Here is a 10,160-nt window from a genome sequence, read left to right as displayed (position 1 = left end):
CTTGCCCCCCATCCTCCCCCCTGCCCTTTTGGGAGTAGTGAGAGTTCTTCCTGCTCTTGTCGGGGGACTGATGCGGACACTTGGACATGAAGGTCCCCTCCACACTTGCTCGCAGTCTGAGCAGAGGCCCAGAGCGAGTGGGTGGGCTCTCCCAGGCTGGCCCCTCTCTCTCCTAACCATGCCCTCCCAGCCCCTGGCCACAGAGTTGGGATCAAGCAGCCTGGGGATCGAGTTTGACACTAAAGGGTGTCATGAGATCCCTGGCTTCTCCCCTGGCGTTCCTGGTGGGAGGACGGCGTGGCGAGGGAGCATGGAACGATGGTCCTCCTCACTCCCCACCTCCCGCCTGTCCCCTGCAAGGGCACAGTTACCCAAGAAGGTTAGCCTTGGACTTAGAGCTTCTTATAGTTCAGAACCACCAGGAGCTGCACAATGCAGGACGCTCTTCATCTCTATCTCAGAGCAGACGGTGCTGCCAAGAGGTGGGCTCAAGAGCAGCCCTGGGGCTGAACTCTGCCCAGCGAGGCACCCATGTGAGCCCTTGGGTGTCCAGTCAGTCCAGGGTGACCGGGTTTGGACTTGCATAAAGGTTGTATTTAATACCTCAAGGTTAGTGTGGCTCTGGGGAAGGTTGGGCAGGAGGACCAGGGTGTGCTGTTGATACATCAACAGGGTTTGGTTCTGGGCAGCCGACACTCTCCCATCCCGCCCCCTGCTCCCTTCCTCTGTGTTGACTGCTTGTGTTACTCACACCGATCGATGGCAATAACTTCTTCCAGCTCCTCGAGGAAGTGGGAGAGCCTGCAGCCTGCACTGGGGGTGTTTCTCTCTTGCTCTCCCTTTCCTTTGGTTTTGGCTGCAGAGACCCTTCCCTCCCACTCTCATTCCCTCACAGCAGCATTTCTCATCCTGTGCCTCCCTTGTGGATGGGGTCTTGCCTTTTAAAATCCTGTGTTTCCGTGTCCCCCTCCAATGTGCTCCCCTGTATCATCTGTCCGTGTGATGGGAACGTGCTTGTAAACTGCATAACAGATCTACTTTGTGTATATGTGTGTTTATGGGGGTGGTTTATTATTTTTGCTGGTCGCTAGACCCCTTTGTACGACCATGTGGAGTCTGAGCAGGCCAGAGGCTGACAGCTAAAGTCAGGACCCTCAGCGGTGTGCCTGTTGGGGGGGACCCAGTCGCTCTAGGACAAGTGGCTGAGCTCCTGTCTGGCCTCCTCTTTTTTTTTTTTTTAAGTATCTTGTGTGTATTTCTAACTGATCGTACTAAAAACAAACAAACTAGTATTTCAGTAAACATGCCTGTTGTAAGATGAACCTCCTGTAACTTCTATCTGTTCTTTTTTGAGGCTCAGGGAGAAACTAGCTTTTTTTTTTTTTCCAAACTACTTTTTGTCACTGTGACAGTTGTAAATAAAGTTTGAAAATGCTTTCCACTCTGGTCTGGTTTCCTTCTTTTATTCCTGCTCCATTGCAGCAGAGAGAGTGCGAGAGAAACCAAGGTGCAACTCTCAGAGGAGGCTGGGTAGGGGGGAGCCCCATGTGAGGTTCCTTATATCTCACCTGCTGGACCTTCCAGGGTAAGCCCATCCATGTTTTTATTTTACAACTTGGCTGAATGCAGGCAGCCTGTTTTTTTATGCCTGTGTTTCTCAACTCTGGATGCACATCAGAATCACCAAGGAATATTTTTAAAAAATATAAAAATACCTGTGTCCTACACCCCGAGAGGTGGCTTTCAATAGGCTGGCATGAGGCTGAAGCATTAGTATATTTTAGAATCACCTGGGGAGATTTTAATACACAATATCAAACCACCATTCTAATGGAAGAGAAATACCCAAGATTATTATAAGTTTGTTCACAAAAACTAGGGGTGAATGGAAGGGTATGTATGTAGCTAAAGAAAGAGCCAGCACTCATTAAGACCATTTATTGAGTGCCTACCACTTATTGGGCATGTTGAGAGGTTTGGGCTAAACAAAGTAGCAATGGTCCCAGCCCCCGTGGCATTGCTTTAGTGCACATTTCAATGACAAGTATGGTAAGTACAAGGCAGGAAAGATAGGGTGCTCTGAGAGATCAGTTGGATCTAAGATCAATATATTAAAATTGACTGTATCTATCTATCTATATATATAAAAAGCCTGTGGCCCTAACACGGTAACGACCAAACAACCAGTCACCAGGAGGTGCATTGATGGGTCTCGCCCAGGTCTGGGCAGCAGGTCTGGGGTCCCGCTTCATGCAGCGGGTCTGGGGTCTGGGGTCCCGCCTCACTCGCCTCACTCGGTGGGTCTGGGGTCTTGTGTAATTTCGGCTCATGCAGCGCGGCCCACAGGCTGCAATTGCAACAAGGCTGGCAGCTGGCAGGTGGGCGGGCACAGCAAGGTGTGCGTGGGTGGGCGGGGCTGTGCGATTTTGCACACTGGGCTTCTAGTTTCTATATAATAGCAATAAACAATTGGAAGTTGAAATTTAAAATACCACTTACATTAGCCTCAAGAAATATAAACTATTTAGTGATAGATCTCCAAAAGATGCGCAAAATCTCTTCAATGAAAATTACAAAACACTGCTGGGATCAATGAAATAAGACCTACATAAACAGAGAGGTATACTATGTTCATTGATCTGAGAACATAATGCTAAGATGTCATTTTCTCCAAGTTGACCTATGGATTCAACACACTCAAAATCCCAGCAAGCTTTTGAAATTGACAATCTCTGAAATCCATATGGAAATGCAAAGAACCTAGAATAGTTAAAACAATTTTGAAAAAGAACACAATTTGAAAAAGAACAAAGAATTCCATTTCAAACCTTACTACAAAGCTACAGTGGTCAAAACAATGAGTAGCATCTAGACCAGTGATGGCGAACCTTTTGAGCTCAGCGTGTCAGCATTTTGAAAAACCCTAACTTAACTCTGGTACCATGTCACATATAGAAATCTTTTGATATTTGCAACCATAGTAAAACAAAGACTTATATTTTTGATATTTATTTTATATATTTAAATTCCATTTAACAAAGAAAAATCAACCAAAAAAATGAGTTCGCGTGTCACCTCTGACACACGTGTCATAGGTTCGCCATCACTGATCTAGACAGACAAATAGATTCATGGAACAGAATAGAGAATCCAAAAATAAATGCACACATAAACGGTCAATTGATTTTGACAAAGGTGCCAAGGCAACTCAGTGGAGAAAGGTTAGTCTTTACAACAAATGGTGCTGGGACAATTGGATATTCACCTGCAATAGTCCCAGGGGATGGGAACGTGTGTCTTCACTTCTGCTCCCATTGTTTTCATGTAATTTTCTAAATAGAAAAATTATGCATTGAGAAATAAATTCTTTTTTCATAGTTGGCCAATTGCTTCAATATTGTCCCTATTCCACCCCAGACTGCTTCCTCTCTCCCTAAAGGGGGAGCATTAGGTGGCAACTGGTGACCTTTGTTGTGTTATTCAGGCTGACTTACATTCGAGTTCTGCTCTGCCCCTCCATGTGTCATTGGGAGCCAGTTTCTTAACGTCCAGGATCCTCAGTGACCTTTATGAAACAGAGCTAAGATTAGTACCTCCTGTACAAGGGTGTGAAGGTGAGCACTCAGTAGGTGCTCCACACGTCAGGATTTTTTCTCTCTTTCCCTTGAAGATCTGGTGTCTACAAAACTAGCTCCTGCCTTCTCTTCCAACTTCTTGCTCCGGGACATTTGTGCACAACAGAGTCAAGGGAAACTTCAAGATGAAGACATCTCCCTACTTGCAAACCCAACTCCCTTAGTCTTTACTGGGGGATGGAGGAGGTGGGTATGGGAGGGGAGGGGGAAGCAGGAAAAAGAAGGGAACTTTAATGCCTTCTGCCCACCAAATTAGTTGGGAGGGAAGTGGAGACATGACCCACTAAATGGGCTTGATGCCTGGCTCCTTTGTGATCCTTGAAGTGATTGTTGAGCTTTGTGTATATTGTATACTAGAAGCCCATTGCACAAAGATTTGCGCAATAGGCCTTCCTTCCCCTGGCTGCTGGCACTGGTTTTCCTCTGGCACCCAGGACCCAGGCCTTTGGTCCAGCCGCAGCAGAGAAGCCAAGCCTCTTCAGTCTTCAGTCTTCAGTCTTCACTCTGGCCAGAGCCTTCAGTCTTCCTTTTGTGCCTGCGTATGCAAATTAACTGCCATCTTTGTTGGGTTAATTTGCATAGTCGCTCTGATTGGCTGGTGGGCGTAGCGGAGTGACACCAATTTGCATGTTTCTCTTTTATTAGTGTAGATTGGGGAGAGCTTTCAGGCAGGGATGACACCCAGTACAAAGGCTCCACGGTATAAATTGACCTTTTTGAGGAATATCTGTGAAGCTGGCATGGCTGGAGTACAGAGAAAGAGGAGTAGCTGAGGTCAGATACCACGGAGAATCACTATTGCCCACTGTGAGAAGCCCCCCCAAGAAGGAAGCAGGCTCACCAGGCATCTCAGCCCCTAAAAGTCTACTGGTCAGTCTATCCAAAGTTACCTGACTCATGACATATGGCAGTCAGTATTGATGGACCTGAGGCACTATCACATCCTGAAGGGACTTCTGGATCATCAAGGAAGAATTAAATGAGGTAGAATTAAGTTAGTTCATCTGTCCTCCAATTACTGAAGGGAACTTGTGGCTAAGACAGTGGTCGGCAAACTGCGGCCCCTTGAGTGTGGCTCTTCCACAAAATACCATGTGTGGGCGCGCATGTACAATGCGATTGAAACTTCGTGGCCACACTCAGGGGCCAAAGCCGCATGTGGCTCGCGAGCCGCAGTTTGCCGACCACTGGACTAAGAGAACTTGTGGTTCTGAGATCATACTCCCAGATCTGTAGCTCAGTCCTTCCTACCTCTTACTAGCTATGTCAAGTTACTTGGGAAAGTTACTTTTGTTTTCTGTGCCTCACTTTCTTCATCTGTAAAATGGGTACATAGAGTTGTGGTGAAGTTTAAATGCATTATTACAGGTAACGTGCTTGGAATTGTACAAGGCACATAATAAGTACTCAAGGAACATTAGCTAGAATAATGGTGGGCAGAATAATGCCCCCCCTCCCAAAGATGTACATGTCCTAATCTCAGGAACCTGGATGTTACGTTACATGGCAAGTGGGAATTAAGGTTGCTGAATCAGCTGGCCTTGATTTGGGGAGAGCTTGGATTATCCAGGTGAACCCAATCTATTCACAATTGTCTTTACAATGAAAGGGGGAGGGAAAAGTGAAATGTGAAGATTTAACGCCGCTGGCTTTGAAGATGGAGGAAGGGGCTACTAGCCAAGAAATTTAGGTATGTCTGTTACATGGCAAGTGGGAATTAAGGTTGCTGAATCAGCTGGCCTTGATTTGGGGAGAGCTTGGATTATCCAGGTGAACCCAATCTATTCACAATTGTCTTTACAATGAAAGGGGGAGGGAAAAGTGAAATGTGAAGATTTAACGCCGCTGGCTTTGAAGATGGAGGAAGGGGCTACTAGCCAAGAAATTTAGGTACGAGAAGCTGGAAGAAGTAAGGGAATGATTCTCCCTAAAGTTCCCAGAAACACCTTGATTTCAGCCAAGTGACACCCATTTCGGACTTCGGACTTCGAGAACAGTAAGATCATAAATTCATTTGAAGTCATTAATTTTATGGTAATTTGTTACAGACACAATTGGAAATGAATACGGCCATTGTTATCATAACTACGATGATGATGATGATGATGATAATCACAGAGACAACGGCCATTGTTATCATAACTACGATGATGATGATGATAATCACAGAGATGTTTCCTGTGTGGCCTCACAAAGCTGGTGGCAATGAACAGGAGGGGGTCCCATGCAGGCCCGGGCCACTTTCCAGCAGTTGGGGCCCACACCTTCCTAAGGCTCAGTGTCTTCTCTGGGCGTCACCAGGCAGAGGTATCTGTCAGATGGAGGGGGCACCACCTCACTGGGACTGTATAAATTTGAGGCTGTAAAGCCCTTATTCTAGAATTTTGAAAATTAGTCATGTGTGATATGTTTATCAGTAATAGTCTATGAATCAGAAGATTCCTCAGAATACTCCCTTCTCTCCATTTACCTTGATAGAAGGTCCTACTTTGAAATGTGATTCATTTGGAATACTTCCTTTGCCATCCACCCCCCCCCAAAAAAAAAAATTCACTATTTTCAAAATTAGTTACCATTTACAGAGCATTGGCCTATAGGTTTACCTTCATTTCTTCTAATTCTCACAACAGTTTTGCAAAGTATGGGTATAATTTTTTTTTCTTTTTTGCAAAAACTACACTTAGCAATGATGGAAATCATACAAGATGGTGAAATTTGGGAACTTCATCTTTCAAGTTCCGTTACTGTAGCAATCAATTATTTGCATTTTTGTTTCTTGCCAGTCATTGTCCCTCTTACTTACCAGAATGTGCTCAATGAATATATTTTTTTCTATGAAGTAGGCATTTTACATGTTATTTTATAGATGAGGAAGCTGAGGTCAGAGGGCTTCAAAACACACCAACTTTGGAACCAGAAAGAGCCAGGTTAGAATCAGTGGTGTGCTGGTAAATGTGTAAAAGCTGGCTTCCCCATGGGGGGACCATAGCCCTGATTTGTAGCATTTGCCAATCTCTATGGTGTAGATGCCCTCGTCGTGGCTGATTTCATGGGCAAGCTGCTCAGCCTGCTGCACGTTAACTTCCTTTTCTGTAAAATGGATGTTACTCCAAAAACCGGGTCAGCGTCTAGTTGAGAGGCCTGTCTGAATGCTAGCACCCTTCCTTCGTTCAGAAAAGAGAAAGCCTCCAGAAAGAAATGTCTGGCACAGTATTTTTCAAACGGAATCACGAATCCTTATTGGGTTGTAGAATCGATTTATTTGTGGGTTGCAGCTATAATTTCTTTCAAAGAGAAAAAGGAATTGGAAACAAAAAAAAAAAACAAACTAGAATAGAACAGAAAACAACCCAGCGATAATTTCTTTCAAAGAGAAAAAGGAATTGGAAACAAACAAAAAAAACTAGAATAGAACAGAAAACAACCCAGCAGGCGTGCGAAGAGTACATGTTACTCCCTGAAATCTTTGTTTTACTCCTACGTATGTACAGGGTGGTACTAGATCATGGGAAAGGTATTCTTCTTGCTGTAGGTTGAAGTCAGAACAGTTTGAATTCACTGAGTTAGTGAACCTAACTTTCTAGAAAGCAGTGCTTTTACCTTATAGAGTGATGAGGTGAGAGAGAGACTAGTATTTCCTTCTCTGCAGAGAAAATGGGGCTCCAGGGGCAGACCCTGGGTGGCCTGTGTATAATGTGTGTTTGGGGGGGAGGGGGTTAGGCCCCAACAGCCTTGGCCTCCGCCAGGGTAGGCTCCAGGCAGCCCTCAGATTGCCCCACCAGCACCAGAGGAGGGAGGTAACCGTGCATGGGGGAGGAGGAGGAAGCTGCACAGGAAATCCTGGCTGCAAGCTCGCTGCTGCTGGAACCCACCACAGCAGCTACCAGACAACCAACAATAGTGCCGTTAGGTAAAAATAACCCATGGGGTCTATGGCTCTGCCATGTAGGGGCAGGGGCATGCTGTCTAGAGCTGAAATGTCACCAGGCTACGGCTGGGGGCCTGCTGCTTGGTGCCGGGCTATGCCTTGATTTCCTGATTGCTAATTCAAAGGGCAGTTTTCCAGGTGCAGGTCATTGGGGCTGGTGCCAGGGATGGGCCCCTTGGCCCAGGGTCCGAGCCTGCTCCCCTGCTCTCTTGCACAGGGAGATGTGCAAATGCACTCATGCTACGACCTTACGTTCTGAATGCACCACCTCTCCCAGGCGGACTTTCATCTTAAAAGAGGGTCCCAGGAGGACCTCCCCAAAGCTTCTCTCACACAGGGGGATGTTGGGCCCCGTGAGGATGGAGGCCTCTCTGGGAGTCCTCCAAGCCTCTCCTTGGCTATGGCAGGGTCTGACCTTGGGCTGAACCCAAAGCCCCTGTGTAGGCTGAAGAGAAAGGCTCCTGGGCCCCTCAGTGCTCAAGCTCCGCCAGCTGTCCCTCCTCCAGCACTGAGGACTGGAGGGAGGCGGGGAGGGTCACACCAAATGTTACTTTACCACAACAAAGCCTAGTGAGGGTGTGCAGCCAGCTCTGGGACACAGAGGGGGCTCCCCTGTTTGTTCTGGCCTCAAAGGGTGCCTACTGGCTAGTAATCTAGTGAGAGCCTGCTTCTCGGCTTCCCCTGCCCATCCCAGAGGCGCCCACATCCCTCAGAGACTCTCAGAATTCACCGGAACACTGTGCCCTCCGTTTGCAACAGAAATACGCACATCTGATCTTTCATTCACCTACGTGGCATTTTTCCAACTGGGCACGTGGGTAGGATTCAGGAGTGTGTGTGAATGTGGATGGGTTAAAAATTACATCTATATTTTCATTAACCATCCAGTAATTTAGCATTCCCTGCTGTTAGGAAGGTAGGCAACCAGCCACAGTAGTGTCAGCACACCTTTGATTGTCATCAGTAACAATCACGTGGATTTTCCTTCTCCCAGGACACTGTGGCAGGTATCATGAATTACCATCTGTAGTATGGCCACCTCAACATCACACCTCCTGCCAGATCGGGTTAGGTAAAGCACCGATAAAGGAGGACACATGATTTTATCACAAATGTGTTTTTAAGAAATCTTTTGATAGCTGTATTGCAGCATAATTGATTTTCTTTGCAACTCTCTGCATTTTATTTTATTCATTTAAAGCATGAGTCTAAGAGGATTAAAACTCCCTCAAGTTGCCAAAAGGATCCAGGACACAGAAAGATTAAGAACCCCCTGAGGCACTGGTGCTGGGGCCTGAGCTGAGCTGGAGAGAGGTGTGCAAAAGTGAGGAAACCTCACCCAAACCTCACCCAGAGGCTCAAAACCAAGAGAAAAACCCATGAGCAAACCAACAACTGCAAACTCGCCTGGGTGCTGGGCAGGCGGAGTTACACAGACAGAGGTACACTTGGGGAATACCTGGGAAGGCCACTACCTCATTTCAGACTCTCGGGGGATTGGCAGCCACCTCTGACCAAAGAGGAGAGAGCTCATCGACCTACCCCATCCTGGGCCCCTCCTGAACATCTCAGGGCCCTGGGAGGTGGCTTCTTTCTGGGCCTCAGCCCTTGGCCTGGGAGCAGTCCCCTCTGCCTCTGTCTGAGACGTTTCTCAGAACCTTCGGTGCTTAAAACCAGGAGTCCTGGGCAATCAGTATGGCGGTTGGTCACCCTGTTTGGACACCCCCACCCCCTTTTGACCTAGGACTAATTCAACTGCCTGGAATTTGGGTCAACTTGTTCCCATAAGCACCTTTTCTGTCCATTTGTCCATCTCTGTGTGTACCTCTCTGGCTCTCGCTCTCTTCCCTTCTGCCCTATTTCCCAAGTTGGTCAAAGTCCCCAGCTTCTGGCTGTCAAGTGCTTTGACTTCCAAGGGCCTGTGAAGCACCACTTGCTCTTTGTTTTTAATTGAGGCATAATTTACATAAAGTGCTCAATTCCCATGTGAATAGCTCAGTGAAGGCTTACACACCCATAAAACCACCACCAAGGTCTAGATATAGAATGCTGTCACACCCCAGAAGGCTCCCAAGTGTGGCTTCACTGTCAATCACTCCTCCAGAGAGTGACCACTTCTGGGACCCCACCACCTTCATGGAAATGGAATCACGCCCTCTGTACGCAGGTACTGCCAGTAGGGGTGCCAGTGTTGGCAGCCTGGCTGGGAGGAGCCCATCTCAGCAGGATCGTAAACAGGACTGGACAGAGAATGTAGGGAAACATTAGACCTGGAGGGAATAAATAGCCTCATTTTCAAGTGAGGACTTCAGGACTCTTCAGAGAGGGACTGGGCTCAGGAAAACAGCCCATTTAGGGAGGCAGAATTGAGATTCGAATCCAGAATCCCAGGGCAACAACCTTCCTTTAAACCTTGCTGCCTCCTTAAACCTTGCAAAAGCCAGGGCTGAGTCCTGCCTGCTGGAGGTTTTTGCCTGGGAGAGGCCGAGTGGGCAGCCTCTGTTTGCCCTGCTTCTCCTCCGCCAGGTGCCCCTGGCGCCTGAAACTGCAGGGCTGCAGAGCTGTGGTGCTCAACGCTCGCTGCACATCAGGATCAC

The sequence above is a fragment of the Myotis brandtii genome, unplaced genomic scaffold (genome assembly GCF_000412655.1).
Source record: "Myotis brandtii unplaced genomic scaffold, ASM41265v1 scaffold953, whole genome shotgun sequence".
Classification (NCBI taxonomy): Eukaryota; Metazoa; Chordata; class Mammalia; order Chiroptera; family Vespertilionidae; genus Myotis; species Myotis brandtii.
Note: the sequence above shows the minus strand (reverse complement) of the source record.